At 35.7% G+C, this 14552-nt stretch overlaps 1 protein-coding gene across 2 annotated transcripts in view; it reads right to left on the bottom strand.

The window, feature by feature from the left end:
• The window catches only part of CycJ (Cyclin J), a 115015-nt gene that overhangs the window by 25415 nt on the left and 75048 nt on the right, over positions 1-14552 (bottom strand). The gene's annotated exons all lie outside the window — the stretch shown is intronic.

The raw sequence follows: 14552 nt of genomic DNA on the forward strand, positions 1-14552 counted from the left end.
ATCCTTTTTCCAAGTGTGAGCAAACAAAGTTTGCGCCTGAAAGTATCTTCAGGACTGGGGTAAGGTGGTACAACACCAGGGCAACTCATTGCAAAGGTGGAGCAAGCTACCAACACTTCTATCTCAGTGCCTGGCTCCCACTGAAGAGACCTCAATAAAGGTCGAAACTAGTCTGGGTAGTGGCCCTTCCCTTAATGCATAACATTAGACATATCCGCAAGGAGATACTGAGATAGGAGTTTTGGTAGCTTGCTCCACCTTTGCAACGAGTTGCCCTGGTGTTGTACCACCTTACCCCAGTCCTGAAGATACTTTCAGGTGCAAACTTTGTTTGCTCACACTTGGAAAAAGGATTAAACTAATTTTATTATAAAGTTATTACTGTAATACAATAACTATCTCCATAATTTTGCCATAATAAATCACATGGAAATGAGTTTTCCTCTCTCTCAAGAACTCAAGTTCTCTCTGGTAAAACAAATTCAAATTCGACACAGAATTTGCAAACACAGGATACCAACTCTAAACATAATATCGTAAAATTATAAGAAGCCATATTACTAGATCTTTAAAACATTAAACAAAGATGAAATCACATAAAATTACTATATTGTACTTGACAAGAAATCTTCCTGCTTTCATCCATATTTCACAAAAGCATAGGTAGCTATGCTTTGGTGAAATACATTACATTACCTCTTGTGTAAACAATAGTTTACACACGAGAGGTAATGTAACAGCTTGACTTTTGTCATGATCAATAATTATTAAATTATTACTATTATAGTGATAAATTAACAGGGACTATTGCGAAATTCTACACATGAAATCAGAAATAATTTTTATGACTCAATATACTGATATTTTGCTTAGAGTACTGCTAAGTGTATTGAGGAGTAGAAGCAAACAGCAATCATATATTAAGTTCCGACAAATTAAATATCAATGTACACATTAACAAATCAACTTTTTTCAGTTACTGTATGTGCAGGTAAGTACATTACTATATTTTAGAGATCTATAAGAAACAATAGTATCATTTACATGAACGTAGCTCAAAAAAACATTTCTTTAGTGGTTTACATTAAACAGCTTCTACAATTTTGAAACATGCCTGTTTCAAAATTGTAGAAAAGCACTTTAAAATTATAGCAAAGCACTTTAAATGTTTCTTTGAAGCATTCAAATTTAAAAATGATTCTATGGACTTGTTCCCTGGAAGAATTTATGCACTTAGCAAGGCAAAAATTGTTTGACTGGAGAAATTAATGTGAATTAATTTCTCCAGTTGCTGAATGAAAGTTGCTGTTTGTCCAGAACAAGAAAGCCATGTGAGTAAGGACGTCAAAAGGAGATTTTTTTGCTTGCTGGGCGGTGAATGAATGGAATGCATTGCCAGAGTGGGAGCGAGAGCTCCAACACTGAATATATTCAAGGTAAGGTATGATAGTTATTGTTGTCTGTGGACCTCTTGTGATGAGTTTTCGGTCTCCACGGAGGCTTGGAAGTAACACTAAGTCATGGTATGAAAAGAGAATCTTGTGGATCTTAGGATTAGATAGTAGTTCCTATATTTAACTGAGAAAATAACTGAATCCAGTTTCCATATTAGTTTGAATACTTGACACTTAATATAAAAATGCTAATTCATTCAATCAAACTGGTGAATATTAATTAAAAAAAAAAAGAAAAGGAAAAGAGGTAGGAATAAAAATAAAGATCAACAAAAGCAATAACTAGAGATTCGCTACAAATCCAACTTCACAAGTAAGAAAAGTGGTCATTAAACAGCTCTACTACATTGAATTCACCCAACTATCACCTTCATCCAGCATTTTCAATCATTTTCCTTCCTGCTGCTGTATGGTGAAAGAGCTCCTTGGGATTCTCTTTGGATTGCAGCATTGGTCTTTGTTTCTATTCTAATTTTTCATTATACTAGTTACCACCTTAACTTGAGCCTTATATAATTGTTCCCTCTTTTTTTTTTTTTTTTTTCAGTTTAATTTTTCCAGAATATGGACATATTAACAACAGTGAATATTGTGCAATTCTACACAATAAATTTGAAATTTCCAAATTACTTATCTTTTTCATTGATGGTATGCAATTTGCCACTTCTGCTAACAAATATCTCTTAACTAGTTCCCATGCACACCCCTGATCTCTCTTTCCTCAAATTCCTCCATAAAACTTACTGCCCCTAGCTGATTTTTTAAGACTATTATAATCACCTGCCGCAAGTAATTCCACATGAATTCCTTCCTCCTTGATGCCAATTCATCCTCAAAGTTAGGACTACATGGTCACTAAGTGGGAACAAGTAAGTCATGATCAGAACCTCTGATGATGTGGACATCCTTGATCATGTTCTCACCACCACAATGCCCAAGACATTTGTCCCTGAAGAATTCCAGAAATTCATTTTCCTTATTAGCGGATGTGCCTTCCTGTGCTAAATTTACATTGCTATAGCTAAACCTCTCATAAAGACCACTCATTTTGCATTTGCCAAACAAATCTGTCTACACATTTCTTGCTAATCATCTTATATTTCTCAGCATATAGCACAATCCCTAAATATCCTTCCATCCTTACCTCAAGCCATAAACTCTCAAAGCAATCAGTACCATTTCCTTCCTAATTCTTTAATCTGAGGGGGGCACAACTCACCACAAGTAACAACACCATCATCCTTCCGTCCTGAAGAAACATGCTATACTCTTCAACTTCTCTTCCTGTCAGGACATATCCTCTTCTGTCAACTACATTTCATTGATATCAATAATCATTCAGATAAGACTGAATGAATGACACAAATGAGCTATATAAAAATCTCAGTCCCTTTAGGTATTCCTACATTTATTATCTCTTCAGCTCCACTCAGCTCCATGATATGCTATACATACCACCTCTCATCCTCCAAATTACTGTCCCCCCAAGAGATCATTCTTGCAATCATCTAACCAGGCAACTAGTTTCCCTACACTATCTACCAATAATTGTCTAGATACCCCTGTTATCTGAAGTTATGGAACAGTCCAAGTTTGTTAATATAAAAAAAAACAGTATATATATAGATAGTAGGAAGCAGTATTTCATTGTAGCAGATGAATACAAGTGGTATGGCAACACAATGTGAAGTGACTTTGAAAGATGTTATCATGGGCTGTCACATTGGTAGATATCCATACATGTCATTGCCGCTCAACTGGAGCATCCAAAATCAATGGTTGGTTGGTTGATGTGATCAATAAATGGAGCCATTCTGGCATCACTAGTGCAGGAAAACACCTAGGGAACCCACCAAAAATGACTGAGAGGGACAGAGGATGTTAAAACATGTGGCAAGCAAAAACTGGCTACAATCAGCAGAGACCATCTGTGATGAGTTCCACAGAAGCACCAATTTCATACACTAATACTGTATGAAAAGAACTCCATTGACTGGGTTTCCATGGAAAAGCAGCTGCCCACAAGCTGAACATCACAACAACAAACAAAGAAGCTCATCTGACCTGGTGGAAAGAGTGTGTGAACTGGACAATTGACCAGTGGAAAACAATACTCTGGACCAATGAATCAAGGTTCACCTGTTTCCAGTCTGATGGCAGGGTGTGGAGGTAGCCTGGTGAATGCTTGTTACAACAGTGTGTGTTGTACCCACAGTAAAGTTTGGTGGTGAAGTAATGGTGTGGGAGTGCATTCAGCTGGTTTGGAAGTGGAACCACTGATTGTTGTCCATAGTTCCATGAAAGCAGTTCAGTACTGTGATATTCTGAATAATCAGGTGCTGCCTACACTGTGGAGTTCTTATAGAATGGAGCCATGTTACTATCAAGACAACAATGCCCCATGCCAGAAAACTGCAGCTGTTATGGAATGGTATGAAGAGACAGGTGTTAAACGAGTCCTGACCTCATCTCCATCAAACCTCTGTGAGAACTGGAGAGTGCAACTGAGGTCCAGAGCAGCATGTCCTCAATCTGTCACTGATCTCAGTGCTGCTTTGCTGGGGAATGGAGGCAAATTCTACCTGTCTGCTGCACATTGATGGAAGGACTCCCTCAAAGGGGGCAGGAGATGATCAAAGTAAAGGTGGACATACCTGATATTAGAGTTCACTTGCTAGTATCAATTCTAAATTGCTAGTGTCTGGACAATTATTGGTAGATAGTGTACTAACTGCCCAGAAAACAACAGCATCTTAAAATGCCTGCATCTTTACACATTCAAATACAATCCAACTTATGCACAAGTTCTTCCCTTCTACCACCAAATGAACTCCACGCATACACTACTTCCCTCTTAATCTTCTGCTGCCTCGCTACACGATTCACGCTGCCTCTTATGTCATTCATACCAATCATCACTATTAGCTCATCTAATTTGCAATCTTCATTGCCACTGTCACAAACTACTGTTTCTCCTTTCACACACTATTCTTCCCACCCCCAAATCATCAAATTCTTATACATCACACTCCTAACAGCTCTATCCATTCTTCTCTCACCGACATTTCTATGCTTTCTGCTTCCATACTCTTTTCTCTCTCTCACCTTCCCTGCTTTCTCTCATCTCACTATTACTTACATCAACATACTCAACTTCTTTCTGTGTCTTTTCAATTCTCTACCTTCTCTCCTTTACCCTGTCTCTCTCTCACTCATGCCATTCTTTGATACATACTCTTGCTCTTCTTGTACCTGTTAGCCTCTCAAATTTCAACTTCTCCAGGCACCCTCCAGTCTTCATACTTTCTGTTTCCTTTCACCACCATTTCCTTTCTCCATACATCAATGTTAAAAAAACTTAATTTGGAGAAAAGTTCAAAGCTAATTATTATTATTTCTTGGGCATCTTCATGGAGTCAGACTCATCATGGAAGATCCACTAACATCTTCTGACTTGTTCAAAGAGATATGATATACCTATCGTACCTTTCCCTGAACTCTTTCACTGATAAAGTACTCAAGTACCTCTGATAATCCATTTACCTCAGAGCAAAAAAATTAGTCCCAACACTTTTGCTACTCCATATTCTTATATAATTTCCAGGATGATGGCAATCTCTTGTTCTCTTCCTTCCTGCCATGTACTGAAATAAGTCTTCAGTGTCAATCCAATAGTGTCTAATAATTAATATGCTTCTATCACATCCTCACTTATTTGCCTAGTTTTAGAAGCCTACAGACCTTCAATCTATTCTCATAAGGAGTATTTCATAGACTGCCACAGTCAATTCAATCAATCTATATAATACACAGCTTGTAATTTCTTCATCCCAAAGTGCATGACTTTACACTTAGTCAACATTGGTTAAATGCCTGTTCTATTCGATTTGTGATTAGAACAGGACAAGTTATCACTAACTCAAAGTTTCAAAATAGAAATGTGCACAAATTTACATGGAGAGAAAACAAAAAAAGAAATAAAGACTCACTGGCTATGTTACTGTAAAAATATCTTCATAATGGTTATATTCTTAAGAGTACACAAAAATATACTGGGGATATGAAATAGAAAGTGATCACTATTAAGTTTTGAACAGAATACCACTAAATATCATAGAAAAATTTGGAGAAAACAGCAAAGCTAATGATCATATTTTAGTACCTCCTAGATTTCTGTTTTGGACAAAAACTAGAGGGGAAAAAAATACGAAAAGGCTTCTTGACTATGTTATTGTGGATGACAACTTCTTCATAATGGCTCAGGACACAAGGGCAGACAGGGGATATGAAACAGGAAGTGATCACCATTTAATTTTGAGCTGGATAAACTTCAGTATCATACTGATAAGAAAAATATGTAAGGATGTTTTAAAAAGAATGAAAGTTGAGCAGCTGGAGAAGCAGATTGAAAACAATAATTAAACTTTGGAAACTTACTAGCTGACAATAAAGAAAACACTGATTCAGGTATAGAGGCATGTGATAAAGTTGCTTGCAAGGAGAGAAAAATCAGAACACCATGGTGATGCAGGTAATTAAGCAAGTCAGCAAGTGCTCTGAGTGAATACAGAGAAAACTTCAAGGAAGCAAAGCAATGTGTAAAATTGAAGCTAAACAAAAGTCCTGGGAAGAATGGTAAGAATATAGAAGATAAATATCAGAAAGATGTTGAAAGTTTATTTTTCACTTGGTTAGAGTATAATAAATTTGGTTTAATCCTTTATCCAAGTGTGAGCAAACAAAGTTTGAGCCCGAAAGTATCTTCAGGACTGGGGTAAGGTGGTACAACACTAGGGCAACTCCTTGCAAAGGTGGAGCAAGAAACCAACACTCCTAACTCAGTATCTCCTATAATGCAAAACACATCTCCTTGCAGATATGTCTAATGTTATGCATTAAGGGAAGGGCCACTACCCAGACTAGTTTTCAACCTTTATTGAGGTCTCTTCAGTGGGAGCCAGGCCCAAGTGGAGATACCAGGCAGAAGCATTAGCAGGTCATCTCTACCTATAGGAGTTGCCAAATGGTGTGCCACCCTTTTTTAATAAATTACTCTGGATTTAGAGAAAGATGTTGAAAGTTTATTTTTCACTTGGTTAGAGTATAATAAATTTAGTTTAATCCTTTATCCAAGTGTGAGCAAACAAAGTTTGTGCCTGAAATTATCTTCAGGACTGGGGTAAGGTGGTACCACCTTACCCTAGTCTTGAAGATACTTTCAGGTGCAAACTTTGTTTGCTCACACTTGGATAAAGGATTAAACTAAATTTATTAAATATCAGAGAGATCACAAAATGTCCTGGAGGATACTGAAAAAGTTTAGAAATGGAAGAAAGAGTACTGTGAAAGGAATAATAAAAGTAACACAAAAACTGAAGATGAACATATCCAAGATGATTGGAATAATTACTTTGAAATTGTTAAATGAAACAAGAAGTGAGAGAACAATGGTAGAAAATATCCTTGAGGTAGAAAAGTCATCAAAAACTTGAAATGTAGGAAGGCAACTGGAGTCAAGGATATTCAACCAGAAATGTGCAAATATGAAGGTAAAAGTTTTAAGTGGCTACATTGCATAATTCAGAAGAGATGAGAAGAGGGTTGAATTCCAGATGATTGGAGTTGTGCCTCATAGTGTTTATACTTATTAACAAGACCTCCATTAAGCTAAAGACTCATAAGAGGTGCAGTGCACTCTGTTATACAAAAAAAGCTCAATCTGTGTTTTTTCATCAACCAATTTCCAGGAATGGCCTCAACTTCCTTCCTCCTCTCCCATTCTATGAAAAATTTCTTGCACATTAACCTGGTAACAATCCATATTAACTGAAACATCTCAATCATATCCTCTCACCTCCTCCTATTCACAAGGCTTTACAAATTGCATTTCCTTGATCTGTTTTTATACTCCACAGACGAGTAACCACCTGGTTAATTTCTCTGGACACTTTCTAACATATCCTCATCATGAAAACCAGGTGACCAAATTTGTGCACAATAATCCACATGACGTCTGATCAAGCCTTATACAATAGAACCATAACTTCTTTATGATTATGGTTTTTATTGTATAAGATAACCATAATCATAACCTGTTTTTTCACATTAAAGTGCTCCACATTATTGCAATATTCTGATGTGATAACTGCTCAATATACAAATGCAAGGAGCACTGGGAATTTAAGCAAATGAGTTTGTGGCAGTGACTGATTTAATCTCTCTAAAAATGTTAGTATCAGTGAAACTTGATTAACTAAGGATGTTTTAAGGAATAAAAATTGAAGGGTACAAAATAATTCAGCAGGACAGGAAATATAAACAGGTGGAATGTTACTCATGATAACAGATGAATTTGTGCTCTCAGTTCAAAAACAGAAAAGAAAAGTAAACGAGACCGTAATTGTAACAGGTACTAATAACTTAACTAGTGATAAGTTCAGTATGAGAGAGGGGAAATGAAAGTGTTGTTTGAAAATGCAAGAGTGAAGAGAGAAAGTGAAAAGCATCAGTATTTTACTTCAATATGATAAAAATGAATTAAGAAGAAGGGCCATGATGGCAAACGATTCAATGCATTGGTCGTGTAGAAGGAATGGATGCAATAGATGTGTGGAGTGAGTTTGATGGAAGATTGGATTTTTATAAGTGGGACAGCCTACACCTGAATGTGTTTGGTATCAAGGGTCTAGGAAAACTGGTATGAGACCTAACAGAGAGAGTCAAGGAAACTAAATTATAAAGGGAGGAATCGTGAGAGTGTGAGTGTAAGAGCAACAATGTTGTATAACTGTGTTAATGACAGGAATGGGCTTTATCATAGAAATGTTGACAAGGAGAGAACAATTTCGACTTTGTGTTCGTCCAGTTCGGACCCATCAAATGTGTGCAAACATGTCTATATGTATAAGGCACTAGAGTAGAATAGAGATCTATAAGTTGTCCAACTGTGTCATGCAGACTGCATACAAGAGTATACGAAAAAACATGCAGGTAAATTATGTTTGTACACGAAAGCTAGGAGCATCACAAACAAAGGAGTAGAGTTTGTTGCATTGGTCAATACATTAGGATCTCAGATTGCAGGCATTAGTGAGACCTAGAATCAGACATACCAACTGGTATCGAGTGTAAGGGTACACATGATTTTTCACAATATCGAAATATTGTGAAAATAAACAAAAAGCATTTGAGATGTGGATCCTCAGAAGAATTCTTAGAGTCTCATAGACTGCTAAGAAAACTAATTTAAAAATATTAGAGATGAATGGAGAAGATAGTCCTCTGTTGAAAACCATTAAGAAAAGGAAAACCACCTACCTTGGTCACATACTAAGGCATGAATCCCTATTATGTTTGTACATGAACACTTCTAGAAGGAATGATACAAGGAAAAGAACTGGACTGGACCTTTTTGTCCTATGAAGAATGTAAAAGAGAAGCACAAAACTGTACATGGCAGAAGCTCATGGTAGTCAACCTCCTGGAAAGAGATGACATCTGACAAGGACATTATATTGCAGATTGAGGTGGAATATGGGAGTAGCATTTTTATCCAGTATTCTTATAATGGCAAGAAGAATACTGGCAATGTACTGGTTTTTCTAAAAACAAATGCTAGAAGAATTAGAAATAAAGGGAATGAGTTTGTGGCATTGATTGACTCAGGCTCTCCAAAGATTGTTGGTATTAGCAAAATTTGCTTAACTTAGGAGGATATTCTAAAAGGAATAGAAATCTAAGAGTGCAGGGACAGGGAAGGTAAACCTGGTTTACCTTCCCTGTCCTGCTATCATATAACCTAAGTTAAGCAAATTCATGATAAGAGATGAACTCTGCCTTCTCAAAGTGGAGAATCACAGTGGAAATAATACTAATGGCTTTGAGAGTATATGGTGGGAGATAGATGTTTATAAGATGAGATATTTAATGGGATGTTGCTATAGACAAGGAAATATTAAGACAAATTAGTTTGGCAAGTATAAAGTAAGTGATCATTATGGGGGACTTCAATTACAGCAATATAAACTGAGCAGAGAAAACAGCATGCACTACTAAGGTAACTGAATTTTTGGATTTCAAGAGGGGCAACTGTTTCAAGCAACATGTGAAGGGAACATGAGGATCATGAGTTTTGGTCATAGAATCAGAGGATCTGAATGACTGAAATGTCATACTTGTCTCCCAGTTAATGAGAGCAACTATGTGGTCGTAACTTGGAAAAAGAATAGGCATGTCAGAAGACACACGCTCCTGTATCACATTAGATACTTAAGAGAAATTTGTTAACAGCACCTGTAGATTGTATACCTCAATGAAGAAGATAAAGCAATTTAAAGCCAAATGGATGACTAGAAAATTTAAACAGGAACTGAAGACCTAAAACAGTTGCATGCAGAATATAAGTCTCAGGCTAAGAAAGTGATTAGTGTTGTAAGGAGAGAAAAATTAGAATACGAGAGGAGACTAACGTGGCAATCCAAGGAAAATCCCGGGATGGTTTTTTACTATGTGGTAAGCAGGAGGAAAAATGATGGTGGATGGAGATGGGGTAGCATAGATGAGCTATCTAATGATCACTTTATTAGGGCGTTCCATCCTGATATAGCAGGCTTTATTCGTAGAGGATAATAATATTTTTCACTCTATTCCTTGTGTAATCATGTTTATTTTATGAAACCTTATGGCACAGGTATCTCTAAAACAATGGAGATGATATTAAGATTTTACAATGTTAGTCTATGAAATTCAACTGATGACATTAAGACTGCAGAGCTTGATGGACAGAAGACAAAGGCGTGATATGATTGCAACAATTAAGCTGTTGAAGGGTTATTATTAAATTAACACATGAGAGATTTTTTTGTATTACAGAATAAAGAGAAGGAACATCCCTGGAAGTTGCAAAAGGAAACAGTAAGTAATGGGTAAGAAGTAATTTTTTGCATGGAGTTTGTTAGGAGCATGGAATGTGTTGCCTGAGAGAGTAGTGAGAGCACAAATGGTGGATGAGTTGAAGGAGATATGATAGACTGTGTTGACTAGCATTGAACTCCAAGATAAGTCTCATGATTCCATGGAGGTTAAGAAAATAAGCATTAACAGAACAGTAGCAGAAAATATTCAAAATGGATGGAATCAAGAGTACAGCAATCCCTCGATTAGTGCGTTCTTTAAAACAGGTGCATTAATCGAAAACACACTAATCAAATATATATATTACATAATAACCTATGGGAAAGAAACAGTATAATTCGGTCCTCAAATTTCTTTTTTGAACCTTAATTTTTTGTAAAAAAATTAAGGTATGTCTCAGGGTCTAATTAAAGGAAAACCATGAAGCTGAAAGACAATAAAACATATTCAGAATATAAATTTTATTATTCTATTTCTTATCAAAGAACTGAGCTAACGTAGTTTGGCGGGCATTTTTATTTTTTTTAATTTTTTTTTTTTTCATACAACCGATGGTATGGCCCTATTGCCTCTTCTACTTCTGCAAATTTTACTGCTTCTCTCTTCATCATCGAATCTTTGTCACACATCCACTTTTTTGCTCACTAATTCTTTTACTCATGATTAAAGCTTGGGAAAAATACTTTAAAATAAAAAAAAAAGTAAGGAAAACACACTTATATAACTGCAAAGGAGACACGAGATGCAACCATCAAAGCACTGTGTAATTATAGTACGCCCACACGTTTGTACAGCTTCGCTTGTCTTGGTCCAAAGAATAGTCGATTCATGCTGAAGGGAAGAAAGAAATGAAGGACGTATGAATCTGTCACCAACGCGCGAAATCATGTGCTTTATAGATAAAATTTCCCAACTGTTATATAAGCAAATTAGTTACCACTTTGATCATAACTACAATGACAAACTGCAATGATCATAAAAGAGAAGTTAATTTTCTGACGTGTAATAATAAACAACTCATCCCAGAAGACTGACTGATTATCCTATTATCGGAAAGGATTCTCCTTTTTGTGACGTGTGCAGAAGTGTCGAATCTGTGGCTGTACTATAGCAGATGACAAATTTTGGCTGCAAAAATTTGGAACATAGTGTACATGGAAGTAGTGTAGTATGCCATTAAAAATAACTTTGTAAAATGTTTTAAATATGTAACTAAATTATTTCATTCTAGCGAGTGATTTTTTAAAATAGTTTGCCATAAAAATGGCTAACTATTTAAACTGGATAACTTAGATAGAAAATTTTTAAAAACTCTTTAATATCTATTTTTAAGATAGGTGCACTAATCGAATTTTAGAGGCGCACTAATCGAATTTGGGTATCGAAAAAAATAACGCACTGATCGAAAAAAATGGCTAACTATTTAAACGCACTAATCGGGGGACACACTAATCGAGGGATTACTGTATATATATATATATATATATCAATACTCGAGGTATAAAAATAAGATAAATTTTGATGGCAGATGGAATATGCATGATACTGTGTCATATGTATTTTTACTTAACAATGATAGCCTGTGGCTTTTTAGTAATGTACAGTGGAACCAAACAAAGTGAAATGCAAACTTCTGCATATGTTTAAATTATATTAAATAACACTTTTTGCTTGACTGTAGATGATTCTCAGGTATTTGTACAGTCAAACTGTCAATACAGCAAACACCATCATAATGAATTTTTTGTTCTTGCTCTATCAGTCTTGGTTTTCACCACGATGTTGATTTAAATATACAATGCAGATAGGATTATCACCAACTATTGAAATGAACTGTGCCTGTTACTCATTTAAACAATTTCCAGTATCACCACAAGAAAATTTTACATTGATTCAACTAATTTTTCCTCACACAATAATGGTATGTTTGATCAAATATCTGTTTACAAAACTAAGAGTACAGAGATATATACTCTTAGACAAGCGTTCCAAAAAAGCTGGATAATTAAGGTTTTATCGAATTATGTGGAATAACTGTTTCGTTAACAATTTCCTAATGAATCACAAGTCTAGCTGTGTGTGTGAAACTAGCAGAATGAATAAAATAATATTTTTTACTCTATTCCTTGCTTGTGTAATCATGTTTAATTTTATGAAACCTTATGGCACAAGTATCTCTAAAACAACAGAGATGATAATAGGATTTTACAATATTGGTTATGAAATTGACTGGTGACATTAAGACTGCAGAGTTTGGTAGACAGAAGAAAAAGGTGAGATATGATTGCAATAATTAAGTTGTTGAAGAGTTATTATTAGATTAACACTCAGGAGATTTGTGGTAATAACAAAAATCGCTTAAATTATAAAACTAAGTTTAATTACATTTCATAAATCTCATCCAGGTTAGAAGCATATCAGACTGGTACAATACAACCATCTCAAGTAGTGCAATATCTGTTGATGCTAATGAACTGCAACAAAGAGCAGAGAAACCTGAATATCTCATCTGGATTAATCTAAAGCATTTTCACCAAATATCTGAAAATGTAATGTACTGCAGCAACACGTGTGTCTTCTAGAGAGATGAACAGAAGCATTGAATAAATGAAAGATGTCTACAATTTCTAATACGAGGGTGGACTGAAAAGTTCTCTGCCTATCAATGAAAAATTGAATTTATAATTTCGAAATTATTTTTATTTTTCAACATAATCTTCCTTAAGATTAATACATTTATTCCAGCAATGCTCCAGCACCATTATCCTGTCCCTGTAATGGTTCTCAGTAAGATCTGCAAAATACCCCTCTACAGCTGCAATCACCTCTTGATTCAAAAAAAAATGCTGACCAGAGAGGAAGAGTTTTAGTTTTGGGAAGAGATAGAAGTCAGAGAGAGCCAAATCGGGGGAACAGGGTGGATGTTCCACCAATTTGTGGTGCAGATCCCTTAATTTTCCCACTGCCAAAACACCTTTGTGAGTAGGTGCATTGTACTGAAGAAAGATGATTTTTTTTTTCTTCTGCAAACCAGGTCTTGACTCACAAAAAATTTGTCTAGTCTGGTTAAAAGATCCGAATAATAGTCCCTGGTTATTGTTTTACCCTTTTCAAGATAATTAATAAACAAAATGCCTTTAGCATCCCAAAACACCGATGCCATGACCTTTCCTGCTGATGGAACTGACTTTGTCTTCTTTGGCACAGAAGAAGTGTACAGAAGCCAGTTGTTCTCTGAACAACTGGCTTCTGTACACTGTTTTTGACTGCTGTTTGGATTCTGGTGTATAATGGTGAATTCAAGTCTCATCCATAGTAATAAATCGACACACAAAATCAGTTTTATTCTTGTAAAATGCTGCAATCATTGCTCAGAGATTTTCATCCAAGTGCGTTTTTGATCTGCTGTGAGCAAGCATGGCACCCATCTTGTGCAAAGCTTTTTCATTTGCAATTCTTCATGCAAAATATATCCTACACGTGAAATGCCTATAGTCTCAGCAATATCACGCATTTTGACTCACCGGTCATCCAATAACATATTGTGCACTTGATCAATGATTTCTGGTGTTGTTATACTTTTTTGGATATCCTTCACATGGATCATCTTCAAGGCTGGTATGGCCATGTTTAAACTCGGATGTCATTTCTTAATTGTTGAAAACGAAGGAGAAGAGTGCCCATAAACTGTTATGAACTTCGAATCAATTTCTTTTGGCATTAAACCTTCTTTTACAAAGAATTTTATAGCCGCAAAATACTCAATTTTATCCATTTCATGGGATACAGACAACACTTTTGCTTCAGACAGCTGTATAAAACAAACTACTTGATAGGAATGACTTGCAATTTCACATGGATGCTTATATCCTCTCTTCCTCTATCAACCACACTACATAGGCAAAACAAAGTTTGACTGCAGTAGGAAATACAGTACTAACTTAGAAAAACAAAAATCTTGCCGATAGTGTTGCCATCTATGGTTGAGGCCGAGAACTTTTCAGACCACCCTCATATAAACTGCTAGTTATGATCTTAAGTCTCAGAATAAAATGTTAAAAAAGCTTCTAAAAATGTCAAATCTTGTCCTCCTAAAGTTAAAAAAATTTAAACCTTTTAGACCTCCTGCCCTAGATATATGGATTGCCAAAAATTCATAAACCAGATTATCCTCTCTATCTCATA

The sequence above is a fragment of the Typopeltis vanoorti genome, chromosome 4 (assembly GCF_054136105.1).
Source record: "Typopeltis vanoorti isolate ZY-2024b chromosome 4, IOZ_Tvanoo_1.0, whole genome shotgun sequence".
Lineage (NCBI taxonomy): Eukaryota > Metazoa > Arthropoda > Arachnida > Uropygi > Thelyphonidae > Typopeltis > Typopeltis vanoorti.